At 38.2% G+C, this 14109-nt stretch overlaps 1 long non-coding RNA gene across 1 annotated transcript; it reads left to right on the top strand.

The window, feature by feature from the left end:
* The first annotated feature begins 4891 nt into the window (after positions 1-4891).
* On the top strand, positions 4892-9674 carry LOC144225870 (uncharacterized). Its single transcript, XR_013333449.1, has 2 exons — positions 4892-5108; positions 9470-9674. It is a non-coding gene; the product is annotated as an uncharacterized LOC144225870 (long non-coding RNA).
* The last annotated feature ends 4435 nt before the right edge of the window (positions 9675-14109 follow it).

The following is a 14109-nucleotide window of genomic DNA, read 5'->3' as shown; positions in this document are numbered from 1 at the left end:
AACTCCAAATGAATCAAAGGCATCAACTGAGTCAATAAAAGAGGGTACCTCTTTATCGGAGAATATTTTTACCCCAATAGGGAAATAGATGCTGAGTATAGATATGCCACATATGTCCATTATATCTACCCTGGCATGCCAGATGACTAAATTGCTATCCTGTCATCATTTTAGGCAGATTTTGAGTTCAAAGTGACTTCCTTATAATGGACTAACCTGTAGTGAGTCAAATAAGAGAGAGGTGAAGAACATTAACAAGGTTTCACTGAATCATATCAATGCACATGTGTAGACACAGCAGCAGCAGCAGCAGCAAACTTAGCCAACTATGGCAGTCATAGATGGTGGAGCTAATTTGGGCAAAAGTAACCTTAAGCAGAGAGGGCAAAGAGGCACTACTACTAAAGTACTTTGCCACATCACAGTAAACAGATTAAACTCACATGATAAGGTTTACTGTGAAAGTAACTGCAAGTAATGCATGCACCAGACTTTGTAGTTTTGTAAATAGGCAGAGAACAATGTTGTCAGCAGTAATATCTTTAAAGCCAAAAATCCTATTTGGAAATAAAATAGGAAAGAACTTCAATATTCTTCTGCACACAAAAGTTACTCTACTTTAATCCAATTTGTCATGCTACATAGGTTTCCATTCATTGCAGTTACCCAATTTAGATAGTTCTCTTCCTATAAATATACTGTGTTAAGAAGTTTGATTTGGAAGAAGAAGGGGAAGAAGATGAAGAGGAAGAACCTGTTTCATTTATAAGTCAGTGCTTTTAAAGTTTGAGTCCATTTTCCCATTGAAAATGTATAATAAATGATGACTAGGTTCCAAGGCTAGACCATTAGTATCAATCAAGTAATCTGTATGTGCTTAATATAGTGTCTAGCACACCGCAAACACTTTATAGACTATGGATGTTACTATTAATTATAACATGGTAAGCATGAACAAATCAAAATGGTTTTTTTAAATACTAAGAGTTAAGCTAATGATCATTTACAAAATTGACAGGGACACTCAGTTACTATGAAAAAACAAGCTGTTTTAATTCCTAATTCCACTTCATATAGCCACTGAGCCACCCAGGTATTTAGGGTTGCCTGGGTGGCTCAGTCAGTTAGGCATTCAACTCTTGATTTCAGCTCAGGTCATGATCTCAAGGTTCATGAGATCAAGCCCTGTTTTGCTGACTCTGCAGAGCCTGCTTGAGATTCTCTCTCCCTCCCTGTCTCTCTCTCTCTCTCTCTTTCAGAACAAATAAATAAACATTTTTTTAAAAAGATGGTATTTAATATATTTCAGCTTAATGAATGTTTATTATTACCAAAAAAAAGAAGTAGAGAATTATCTTAATATGTTTCAGAACAGAATATGATTTAAATTATGATATTATAATTAAATTTTGTGATTCTATGTAGTAGTAAAACTGAATCAAATATTTTGAGTACAACTAGATCCATATAGCTGGAAATATTCAATGGATTGCTTTTTATTTACCAAGAACTTTTCATAATATCTCCTTCCACATGCTTACATCCAATGCAATTTCATTTATAAATTGAAGACACAGTATATTGCTATTACCAAAAAAAGAACTATAATAGGGACACAGCCATAATTGAATTTACATCTTAATTATTTACACTTTTCTCTTTGCAGCCTGACTATTCTATTCCTCAGAGCTGTTTTGCAGACAAAATATCATCCAGGATTAGTAATGAAGATAACTCTTTTGACATAAATGACAGTTCTTTTTGGTAACTCTCACAACTTCTCAGTAAAATTTACTTCATTTAAAAATTAACTTCACAGATTTATTCTAGAATAATCTGAGCTAATTTTGATGTTTTTGAAAATCCTTAAATGTTAAATATACCTAACTGCTATCGTTTATCTGATCATTTTTGTTTTAGGACAACTTAGGAGAGAATTTTTTCAATAAAATGTCTTTAAGAAATAAATAAACGTAGATAATCATGGGTGTCTAAAAAAATTCAATGGCATAGTGTCAACAACACTGCCTCATTAGGATTTACGCTGCTGCTCTCCAAGTATCTGGCATACTGCTACCTACAAAAGAGATGAAACAGAGACATCACATTGACTGAACTTTGCTTCATTTTTTTTCCATTCACTCAATAACTAGTTATTGAGCACCTATTCTGTGTCAGGCATGTTTCTAGGTTCTAAAAGGAGACAGGAGTAAACAAGACAAAGTCCCAATCCTCCAAGGAACTTAATTCTGCTTGAGAAAGACAAACAATAAATGATTAGGTAGTATTATTCCTCCAATGAAGAAAAAGAAAGAGGATAAATACAAGGTTGGGGAGAGGAGGACAGTGATCAGGGAAGTTCTTTCTGAAGAAGTGAAACTTGAGACTTAAATAAGAAAGTAAGCCATGCAAAAATTAGAGCGCAAAGGCCCTGAGATGCAAAAATCTCATTGTGTTACAGAACAGCAAGACCATGGTCGCTAGAACAAGGGAAGAAGGTCAGAGGGAAAATGATAAAAGGTGAAGTCACAGAAGCGGGAAGAGCCAGACCCTATAGAGCACGCAGGTAACAGTAAGGAGTTTGTGTTTACTTTAATTACAATAGGAAGCCATAGGATGTTGGGAATAAGAGAGTGACATGACAGGAAGTCTGGAAAAGAGGCTCTAAGGAGGCAAGGAGACCATTTCAATCTGGGCAAGGTCTGACACTGCTATTGCACTATTAAAATATTGACTCTATACTGCCTAATTTCCAAGATGAAAAATAAAAATTGTTTCTGTGCAAGTGGCATGTTGGGAACAGAAGAATCAGCTATTTAGCTGAAGTGGAACAGATGCAGCTAGAATAAAATACCTGTTTCTATAATGACTGTAGAGAAACTGCTTACCTGAAGGCTTGCCTGAAGTACCAATTTACAGAGGTTCTTTGTGGATGGATGCTAAATTAGAGAAGAGTGTAAAAGGTCAGAATATTTTGAAATACATATACCACCTTGTCTTCCACCCCCTCCTCCTCTCACAACCTGGCTCCTGGCTGCTGTTATGAATAGAAAAGCATGATGGTACTACAGGCAATAAACACCTTCTTCCAAAGTAAAATGCTGCCATCTTGAGGTTTCCAGAGAAGAAAAATAATGCGAAAAAACAAGCAAAAAACAAAAAACAAACAAAAAAAACCCCTGTATCTGTTGTTTCTATATGCAAGGTATTTGATTTGGGGGAAAAATTATAAAGGCCATTAATTCAAAAGAATAAAGAAATCATCTAACCAATCTCACATTCTTGCTTTGATTAATTCAACCTGTGCTCTATAGCGGGCCTTAAATTCATTGTAAGTAGAGAGGGTATGTTTGTTTTAGATTTTTTCCTCCTCTGTAGCAACTAACACTAGGCCTAGTACCTTTACAAATGATAACTCTTCTGCATCTCTTTCATGATCTGGACCTATTCAGGTATTTTATTTATTCAATTTTGGTTATTTATATTCTTCTATGAAAACATCAGTTTCCCAGATTTTTAAATTGTCATAGAGTTGTACAAAGTATTCTTCTATAAAAGTTTGAACCTCTCATCTACCCATGGCTATATATTATTTTTATACATTAGTATTATATCTTTTTTATTTTCTCCTTTTATTAGGATTTTGACCAGAAAAAAATGGCAAACTTGGGCCTCTGTCCCAAGAAGACAACACTTACAATCATGTATAGAATGGATCAACAGGGAGAAGACAGGGGAATACCATTTAGGAGAGAGCTATCCCATCTCTAATTGGTAATCTGAACCAGACAAAAACAGATTTAATGGACCCTGCGAAACAAACCAGCAGGAATGGTGACTACTGATGTGTTTATAAGAGAAGGGAAAAGGTTAACACAATGCTGCAGTTTCTAGCCGAGGATGATAACCAAAGTGGGGAGAATAATGATCTCCTCTCAGGACATCTGAATTTCAGGTGATGGAAGGGATAGCCTTGTGAAAAATCCAATCAGTTTGGAGCTATAAATACAAATCAAAGCTAGGGATTATAGTCGAAGCTGTGACAATGCATAGATCAGATGGAAAAAATATACAGAGATAAAAGTGAGTGTATTAAAATGTCAATAATTGAGAATTTTTTTCTAAAGACTCACACTTCAGGGCAGCTGAATAAAATCAGAGTGCAAATGAGAGAGACAAAAAAGGTCAAGAATATTAAGGAAGAGGTTTAGAAAAAGCACAGCACAATAGATGCAACAGACTAAAAGGACAGAGATTTGACTGCACAGAAAGAAAAACTTTAATGTGGAACAGACTACCATCAATAAACAAATACAGAATTTTGTTTTTATATTTAAAAAAAACCTATTTCTAACATGCCTGACCAGTCGTAGGACTAATTTCTCTAATACACGAGCACGTAAAAATCAATATGAAAGCCATGAAAGAATAAATAGATAAACTGAACCTTATCAAAAACAAAAACATTTGCTCTGTGAAAGGCTCTATGAAGAAGATGAGGGGGCACCTGGATGGCTCAGTGGACTGAGTGCCCGACTCTTGATATCCATTCAGGTCATGATCTCACAGTTCACGGGATCGAGCCCCAGATAGGGCTGTGTGCTGACAGCAAGGAGACTACTTGGAATTCTCTCTCATGCTGTCTCTTTGCCCCTCCCCTGGTCTTCTCTCTCTGCTCACATGCAAGTGCACATGTGCTCTCGTTCTCTCTCTCTCAAAACAAATAAACTTTTTATTTTTTTAAAGGTAAGAGGCACCCAGGTGGTTCAGTCAGGTAAGCATCTGACTCTTGATTTCAGCTCAGGTCATGATCTCACAATCCTGAGACTGTGCCCCACATTGGGCTTTGTGCTGACAGTGCAGAGCCTGCTTGAGAGTCTCTCTCCCTTTCTCTCTCTGCCCCTCCCCCACTTGCTCATGTGCTGTGTCCCAAGGTAAGTAAATAAACAAACAAAAAAGAAGATGAAAAGACAAGCTGCAGACAAGAGAAAAATAGTTGCCAATAACCTATCTGACAGTGAATTTCATCTGGAATATATAAAGAATTCTCAGATCTCAATAGCAGAAACAAACAACTCGATAAGAAGAAACAACTCAAAAAGACACAGGTAAACATTTTACCCAAGATGAGTTATGAATGTTAACTAAGCCCATGAAAAGATGTTCAGCATTATTAACTGTTAGGGAAATGCAAATTAAAACCACAATGAGGTATCATTACACATCTACCAGAATGTCTAAAATAAAAATTAGTGATAATACCAAATACTGGCAAGTATGCAGAGAAACTACATTAGTCGTACTTTGTTGGTGATATGTAAAATGGTGTAGCCACTATGGAAAATAATTTGGCAGCTTCTTATAAAACTAAATATACATCTGCTATACTACCATTCAGTAGTCACACTCTTCGAAAATTATCCCAGAGAAATGAAAACTTACATTCACACAAAAACCTGTGCATGAATGTTCATACCAGCTTCATTCACAACTGTCAAAACTGGAATCAACCCAAATGTCCTTCAGTGGATGAATGGTTAAACAAACTTTGGTATATCCATGTAATGGAATACTAGTCAGCAGCAAGGAGAATAAACTATTGATGCAAACCGCCTGGATGGATCTCAGGGTCATTATGCTTAGTAGAAAGTGCCAATCTCAAATGGTTACATACTGTATGTTTGCACTTATATACCATTCTTAAAATGACAAAGCTATAGAGATGGAGAACAGATCAGTGGGTGCTAGGGGACAAGGATGAGTGTGGGAACAACTATAAATTGATAGTACAAAGACGTTCCTTTCCAGAGATAAGAGTTCTGTATCTTGATTATGGTGGTGATTACACAAATCTATATATGAGATAACACTGCATAATACTTTACATACACAGAGGAATAAAAATGGAATAAAGTCTGTAATGAAGTTAACAATTTTGTGCCAGTTTCAATTTCCTAGTTTTCATATTGCACTATAGCTATGTAAAATGTCATCAATGGGAGAAATTGGGTGAAGGGTTCACAGGGCTTCATGTGCTGTTTTAGCAATTCCTAGGAGTGTATACTTGTTTCAAAACAAAGGTTTTTTTAAGTTATAAGGAAATATGCTATTGCCTAGAGTAAAGGACTGCTAAATATGCAAAAATTGCTTTTAACCTTAGTTAGATGGTATGCAACTGTTTTTGCAATGTTTCATTATTTAATATGTGAAAATAAATTAAAACAGTAAAAAATCACTCTGAAAGTGACACATCAATAGGAAAATAAGCAAAGAACTGTAAGAGACCTTTCAGCAAGAGACATACAAAATGGTCAATAAACATGTGAGAAATACCATTTAAAATCAGACATCATTTTTGCCTTTCACATTAGCAAAAATTTAAAAGGAATCTGTGTGACTATGGGGAAATAGGGACTTCTATGTCCTTGGAACATTTTTGGAAGCCAATCTGGAAATGTTTATTAAATTTGTAAGTGGTCATTTATTTTAAGTGTATTTATTTACTTAGAGAGAAAGAGCACGCACAAGTGGGGGAAGGACAGAGAGGGAGACAGATAATCCCAAGCAGGCTCCCCACTGTCAGCACAGAGCCCAACATAGCACTAGATCCTACCAGCCATGAGATCATGACTTGAGCCCAAATCAAGAGTCTGTATGCTTAACTGACTGAGTCACCCAGACAGCCCTTTGCTCACTTTTTGTAATGCTACTATTTTTCTCAAGAATTCATCTAACAGGGGTGCCTGGGTGGCTCAGTTGGTTAAGCATCCAACTCTTGATTTCGGCTCAGGTCACTATCTCAGAGGAATGGGATCGAGTGCTGCCTCCGGCTTGGTACTGTGTGTGGAGGCAACTCAGGGGTGCCTTTGTGGCTCAGCCGGTTGAGCCTTCAGCTCAGGTCATGGTCTCCCAGTTCGGGAGCTTGAGGCCCGCATCGGGCTGTGTGCTAATAAATAGCTTCGAGCCTGGAGCCTGCTTTGGATTCTGTGTCTCCCTCTCTCCCTCCCCCTTCTCTGCTCATGCTCTGCCTTTCAAAATTAAATAAATGTTTAAAAAAAAATTAAATCTATGGGTTGCAACTCACAGTTAAATTGTGAAATCAGGGGCACCTGGGTAGCTCATTTGGTTAAGCTCAGGTCATGATCTCACAGTTAGTGAATTCAAGCCCTACCAAAAAAAAAAAAAAATCTCCCTTGCCCCTGCCCTCTGCCCCTCCCCAACTCATTACACCACGTAAGCATGCTCTCTCTCTCAAAAACAAACAAACAAACAAACAAACATAGAAACACCAACTGTTCAAATCAAAGATCTATGTACACGGATGATCACTGCAATACTGTTTATCACAGAGGATTTTTACAAACATAAATATCCAACAACAAGGGATTGTTTGAAAGTTAAGATACAGCCACACAATGAAATATAATAGGGCATTCAATTAATGCTATTTACTAATAACCTATTGCTTGTTCTAATTGATTCATAGGTATTAGATAACTATCACAGCATCCCTATAAGGTAGATATTATCATTATCTCCATTTTTCAGGTGGAAAAAAGGGCTATAAAGAGTTGAAATAACTCACCTAAGATACTCAGCTAGATGCAGGTAGTCCTTGCTTTACACAGAAATTTAGGACCATACAATGACCATGCATGCTGAATATGGTGAGGTGAGCTTGATAATCAGTAAGAACATGATTTAAAGTTTTTTCGCAAAATATTAGAAATACTCATTCTGTCTATTACAAATGCACAGAAAAATGAAAATAATACAAATGATAATGCACTCCAACTTATTTAAAAATTTAAAAAATTTTTAATGTTGACTTATATTTGAGTGAGAGAGAGAGAGACAGCATGAGGGGGTGAAATGTGGAGAGAGATGGACAGAATCCAAAGTAGGCTGCAGGCTCTCTTGGCACAGAGCCCTACATGGGGCGTGAACTCACAAACCTTGAGATCATGACCTGAGCCGAATTCAGATGCTTAACCATCTGAGCCACCAAGGTGTCCCAATAAAACACATAATTATGGTGCTTGCATGTTTCCCATTGGTAAACCCATGTGACATTTTGGAAGACTAAGTATGAAAAAGAAAGAAATGGCTAAAAAAGATGAAAGAGCAGCAAAGAAACAAAAAGTGATAGTCCTGAATGTGAAGTTTGAGTAGAATTTCTAGAAGAAATGAGTGACCAGTGGAATATTAACATTGCTGCTATGTTGAGAGCCCCTAGACATGCAATGAACTTAATGAGGGTGTATTGATGTAAATGATGAAAGTGCTTGTGATGGAAGGGAGGAAGATATCCCAGAAGAAGTGACACTTTCAAAAACTTCACAGCACAGAAACCACAAGAGATATTTCACAACATTGAAAACATTAAGGATAAAATATTGGAAGGTTATCCAAACTTAAAAATTATATTACAGGGATGCCCAGGTGTCTTGGCTGGTTAAGTTTCCAACTTCAGCTTAGGTCATGATCTCATGGTTCATGAGTTCAGGCCACATTGGGCTCTGAGCTGACAGCTCAGTGCCTGAAGCCTGCTTCAGATTCTGTCTCTCCCCCTCTCTCTGCCCCTCCCCTGCTTGTACTCTGTCTCTTTCTCTCTTTCAAAAATAAATAAACATTAAAAAAAATTTTTTAAGTAAAAAAACCAGGGTGCTTGGGTGGCTCAGTCGATTGGGCATCGCGGTTTGTGAGTTCGAGCCCTGCTATGGGCTCTGTGCTGGCAGCTCAGAGCCTGGAGCCTGATTTGGATTCTGTGTCTCCCTCTCTCGGCCCCTCCCATGCTCATGCTCCGTCTCTCTCTGTCTCTCAATAATTATAAATAAACATTAAAAAATTTTTAATCAAAAATAAACATTTTAAAAATTATGTGCTTTATTGTTTGTGTGTGAACTGATAACAGATGTATGATACCAATCACCAACAGATTTTGAAAGAAGAGATGTGATTGGTCACTGATCATAATACGTATCTCTTATTTACATAGAGATTTGTGGTCTGAAGAGATGGCATCAACATTTGCTCTTTATTCAATTATTCACATGGTAAATGAAATCTGAATTGTGTTGTTGAGAGTCTGGTATTTTTTTAACAAAACCATAGCAACTGAAATTCACGCAAAGAAACGACTGACTACAACAGCTTAGCCAGAATTCGAAGCCCAGCAGTTGACACCAGAACATTTTCTCTTAACCACTAGGGAATAATACCTCTTAGAAAAGAAATGGTAGGTGTATTAAAACTTAGAAATATGTCATCATAGTAGAAAAGAATTGCTAACATATAATATGATCTGATATTTGAAAAATAAGTTATTGCAAAAATAGTCATTTGTGTATTAACGTATTAAAAAATATGTAGAAATATTTACCAAGCTGTTGATAGCAGTGATTATTTCCAGGTTGGGGTGCAGATTCTGAGAACTTCATCTTTTATATTACATATTGTTTCTACATAGAGCCAGCATGAAATATTAAGACAATGAAAGCGAGAAGGACAAACCAGGAGGAAGTGATGGAGGAGGAGACTGCTGTCAATATTGGGGTCTGCACAATGCGAATAAGACAAGGCTTGTGACACTGAGAAATTGCCCTCATAAATCCTCTCGTCTCCGCTCCTCTTTCAGGTCCTCTCCTTTCAAATATCAAATATCAAAATGCTCAGATATCTCTCATCTTCATTAAAAATTTAAAAATTCCTTCACCCTGTGGATTCGAGTTCCCACTCTTGTTTTTGTTTGTTTCTAGTCTTTTAATGGCCCAAATCTCGAATGCATACACTTTTTCTTCTCTATTTCCTCTTACCCAGTGCTTCCCATCATATCATAACCCCGTTCCCAGCACAACATCAATGCTGAAATTGTTCTCTCAAAGGTCAGCAAGGGGAGCAAACCAGCCTCCTTCCCACAGCCACCCCCACCAAACCTGGTGCAGATGTGGCCTGAGCAACCCTCGGGAACACGGAGCTAAGTATGCTGTGTTCTGTGAGCTGTTCTGGTGAGACCACCCCTCCAAGCAGAGGCCGCCAGTCACTGGGGAACAAGCGAGTCCCCAGCTCTAGACCGGAAACCGGAACTCTGAAAGGGACCGATAGGCGGAGGGCGGTCCTGCAAACACAGAAGTCAGGCCTGAGCTCTGGCCTTTCGCATTGCTGTTCTAATGCGACGTTGATGTTGTAAATGGCTGGCGTGTGCCCAGGAGCAAGAGTCAGACTTCGAGCTAAAAAGGGGGATAAACCTCCGCTCTGCTGTCCTCCACTACAGTCATTGCAGGACGGGATGTGATTTTATAACGAAATCAACAGTGTTTCCTTAGAAAATGATGCCTTTATTACCAAATTCAGTGAACTGTTCTTACGCTCGTTCCCAACATATATTACCACGAGGTAATCAGAGTATCTGTGCAATTCCCCAGATTTTACAAAGGTGAGAGCCTGACTCATCTTCCCTTCTGATGGAAGGAAAAAAGGAAAAACCCTGTATCCGAAAAATCCTTTCCTCTTGTTTCACATGCTTTGCTGCCTCATCCAAAGCAGCCCCGAGTGGTAGCCTGAAGAAGCTCTAGTCCATGGGACTGTGGGCCGCAGAAAGGGAGAGAGGAAGTAGCTGCAGCCACTGAGTCTCCATCTTCTACCCCAGCCTTCTGTCCTTTGATCAGGGGTGAGCATGAGACCCTGCTGGCTGTGCAGGAGCGAAAGGGATGGATCCAGAGATGGGGCTTAGATCTCAGCAAAGGCCATCTACCACAGAGGCAAGGATTCAGGCAGTGATCTTGGGGACAGCAGGTATCCCAAGACTACCCCAAAGTCCTGTGGTGCCTGGTCCCAAAGCAAAAAATCCTGTGCTGCTCTGCAGACCCCCTTCCTTCTCAGTGGACATGGAGCACATTCCAGAACCAAGAATGGTGCCACAACCAAATATATTCGGACTCTGTGGGGAGGGGGAGGGCAGCTCTGGGAAAGAACTGAGTGTCCCTAGAACCCTGGGATGGTAGTGAGAAAATAAAGAGCTTCATGGGAATGGGATTTCCCCCCTATCTCTTTACATACCTGGCTCCTTCCTCTCAGGCCTCAGCTCATAGGTACCTCCTCACTGAGGCCCTCCAATCTCACCCAAACAAGGCCCACTTTCCTTTAACTTCAGTAATCCTGGTTATTACCTTCTTTAGGTTCTGACAATAATCAGAATAAATTATTTTGTGTTTTTATTTTTCTCACTTTTTTATTGCCTCTCTCCCAAGTGGTAAGTTTTACAAGAAGAGGATCATGTCTGCTTTATTTCCTGTCTTACCCTCGAAATGGAAAAATACTTAGTGATGGGGAGGTAAGCCCAGGCAACACCGGAAGGGAAGGAACAGGGAAGAGAGAGATGGAAGGGAAGAAAGCCAATAAAGAGAGCATCAATGAGCAGGTCACCATTGGGAGGGCAAAAATGGGCCTCAGTCCTCCAAGGGGAAGGAGACTGGGTCATTTACCAAACATCTGCTGGGTCCCACTGGTGAAGGAGCCTGTCAGAGGTGTTGACACATCTCTGAGCACATGCACAGACCTGGCAAACACACTTAGCAGAGAAACTTAAGCAGCCATCAGCCTCTGTAGGAACTGTGGGCCAGCAGCCTCTGAGAACAGTGTAGACTATGCCTGTTATAGCCTCAGTTCCCAGATCAGGCTTTGACACATGGCGTATGCTCCATATACTACACCTGAATAAACAGAAGATTGATACATGAATGAATAAAATCAAGGATGAATGGGATTCCAGTAATAATAATATCAGAGAGGACTGGTTTTTTCTTTCTTGGTGTTAGCCTTAATTGTGACCCAAATTCCTAGATCTTTACATTCTCCTTCTGCCAGGCTGAGAAAGATCTATCAGATTCTCCTGCCACGTGCATTTTCCTTCACTTCCTCCTTGCCTTCCTGGTCACTGATTCATATACCTTCCTCAGAGAAAGGTGTTTTCTTATTTTCATTCCACCCTTGGAAAAAAAGCACTTTATGACTGACTTCATCCCTGTTCACTTTTCATTGAAAAAAATATTACTAGGTTTCTTGGAAATAAATATAACATTACTTATTGATCCAGTTTTCATGGTATGTAAGCTATTGCCTATAAATTAGTTGGCCTACTTTTAGAAGTTGCATTCTTTTGGGCCAATTGAGTACACTTTAGTGCACAAACAGCAAGAAAAGTTAAATTTACAACACAGCACACTGCAACCATTAATCTAGATCAACACATACTAGGGACCACTTTCTCCTTTCCTCCTTTTTATATAGTTTTCATCTGCACTATGAATAGGACATCTTGTTCTAGGAAAAGAAGTATTATGTCTTCAGGGTTTTCAAATTCTTGATTAATAATAGTAAAAATCTTTTAAGCTTAAATTGCTGATGTAAACATTCTTTTTGTTTTTCTACCCCAGCTCTTGGTTTACATGAGCTTGGTTTAATTCTATTATGTAACAAATGCTCTGTGTGAGTGAACTTTATGTAAGTGATAATAATGAATTTGAAGTTATCAAACACATCTGATTATATTTCTAGTTGTTTCTGTAGGACCTCTCTCTCATTTGTCATAATCAATAGTTTTTTCTAGCTTCATGGTAATTTGCTATAATACTGAATAATAAATGCAACTTTCCCAGCCAAGTTCATCTAAATAGTACTATATGAACTTAAAATTATTGTTCCTCTGATGGTTGATTTTATGTGTTAAATTGGCTGGGCCATGGTACCCTAGTTTTTGATCAACCATTAATCCAGATGTTGTTATGAAAGTATTTTTCAGGTATGATTAGCATTTAAATCAACAGACTTTGAGTAAAGTAGAATACCCTCTGTAAGAAGTCCCATCCAATGAGTTGAAGGCCTTAATGAAAAGAGTTAGTAAGGTCCCCAAGAAAAAGGAATCCTCCTAGTAGATTGCCTTGAGATGTGAGACTGCAGTATCAACTAAATCTCTGGGTCTCCAGCCTGCCATTCCATCCTGCAGATTTCAATCTTGCCAGTACCCCACAATTTTATAAGCTAATTCCTTAAAATGAATCCCTCTTCCTCTCTCTCTCTGTCTCTCTCTATCTCTCTGTCTCTCTGTCTCTCTCTCTATGTTTCTCTCTATCTATACACATATATATATTATATGTACATATAATATATATATATATAAATTATGCAGTTCCTAAATTGCAAAGGATGTAAAACATCAGAAGAAAGTCCTATATGAATTTTTGTATGTTTGGAAGAATTGTTTCCTCATCCATCCTTCCAGTCATCATGTTGAGTATTAAGGGCACAAAAAAGAAAAGTCATGGGCACTGTTCTGAAGTTACAATATGATATGATGATAGCAGAAACATAAGGGATGGAGAGACATATTCAAGGAGGTAAGCACTACCCAGTGCCAGGAGAAGCTGAAGAGACTTGACAGAAAAGTCTCAGTTAAGCTGGAGATAGTAGGAGTTGACTCACTGGTGTAGAAAAAGATCTAGACATGTTTAATATTTGATTAAAAAACATGACAGCTACCTGTTATATTCATTAATTCACTCAGCAAATATTTATTGACTGCATGTACCAGAGATGGTTTTTGTCCTCAATTTTAACTCCTATTTTTTACATCTCTCTTCCTAGGCTTGTAAAAACCCATCATATTTATCCTGCTAGATGGCTGTGTCTCATAGTTCAGCTCCCATCATATCCTATAGCAGATGTTGACAATAAAATGGTAAGCAAAAACAAGCAAATAAAAAAAAATGCTTAGGATTCACTTTAATAACCAGTAACAGAAACCCCCAAATAACAATGACTTAAGCATGATAGAATTTTATTTTTCTCTCATCAAAACGTCTAGATCTATGATCAAGGGTTGGAATGATAGCGTTAGGCTTCTTTTACCTTGCTACTCTGTCAACTTCATCATGCAGCTATCACTTGATTCAAAATGGCTGCTCTAGCTCCAATTATCTTGTCTACATTAAACCAATAGGAAGGAGAAAAGGAAGAGGAGATGAGCGTTTATCTTCTCTTTACAGACACTTCTGGAAGTCAAATATATTACTTCTACTAAAATCCCATTTCCCAGAACTTAGTTATACAACT

Source organism: Crocuta crocuta, unplaced genomic scaffold (assembly GCF_008692635.1).
Source record: "Crocuta crocuta isolate KB4526 unplaced genomic scaffold, BGI_CrCroc_1.0 scaffold131, whole genome shotgun sequence".
Classification (NCBI taxonomy): Eukaryota; Metazoa; Chordata; class Mammalia; order Carnivora; family Hyaenidae; genus Crocuta; species Crocuta crocuta.
The sequence above is the reverse complement of the archived record's forward strand: the minus strand, read 5'-3'. Positions and strand labels throughout refer to the sequence as shown.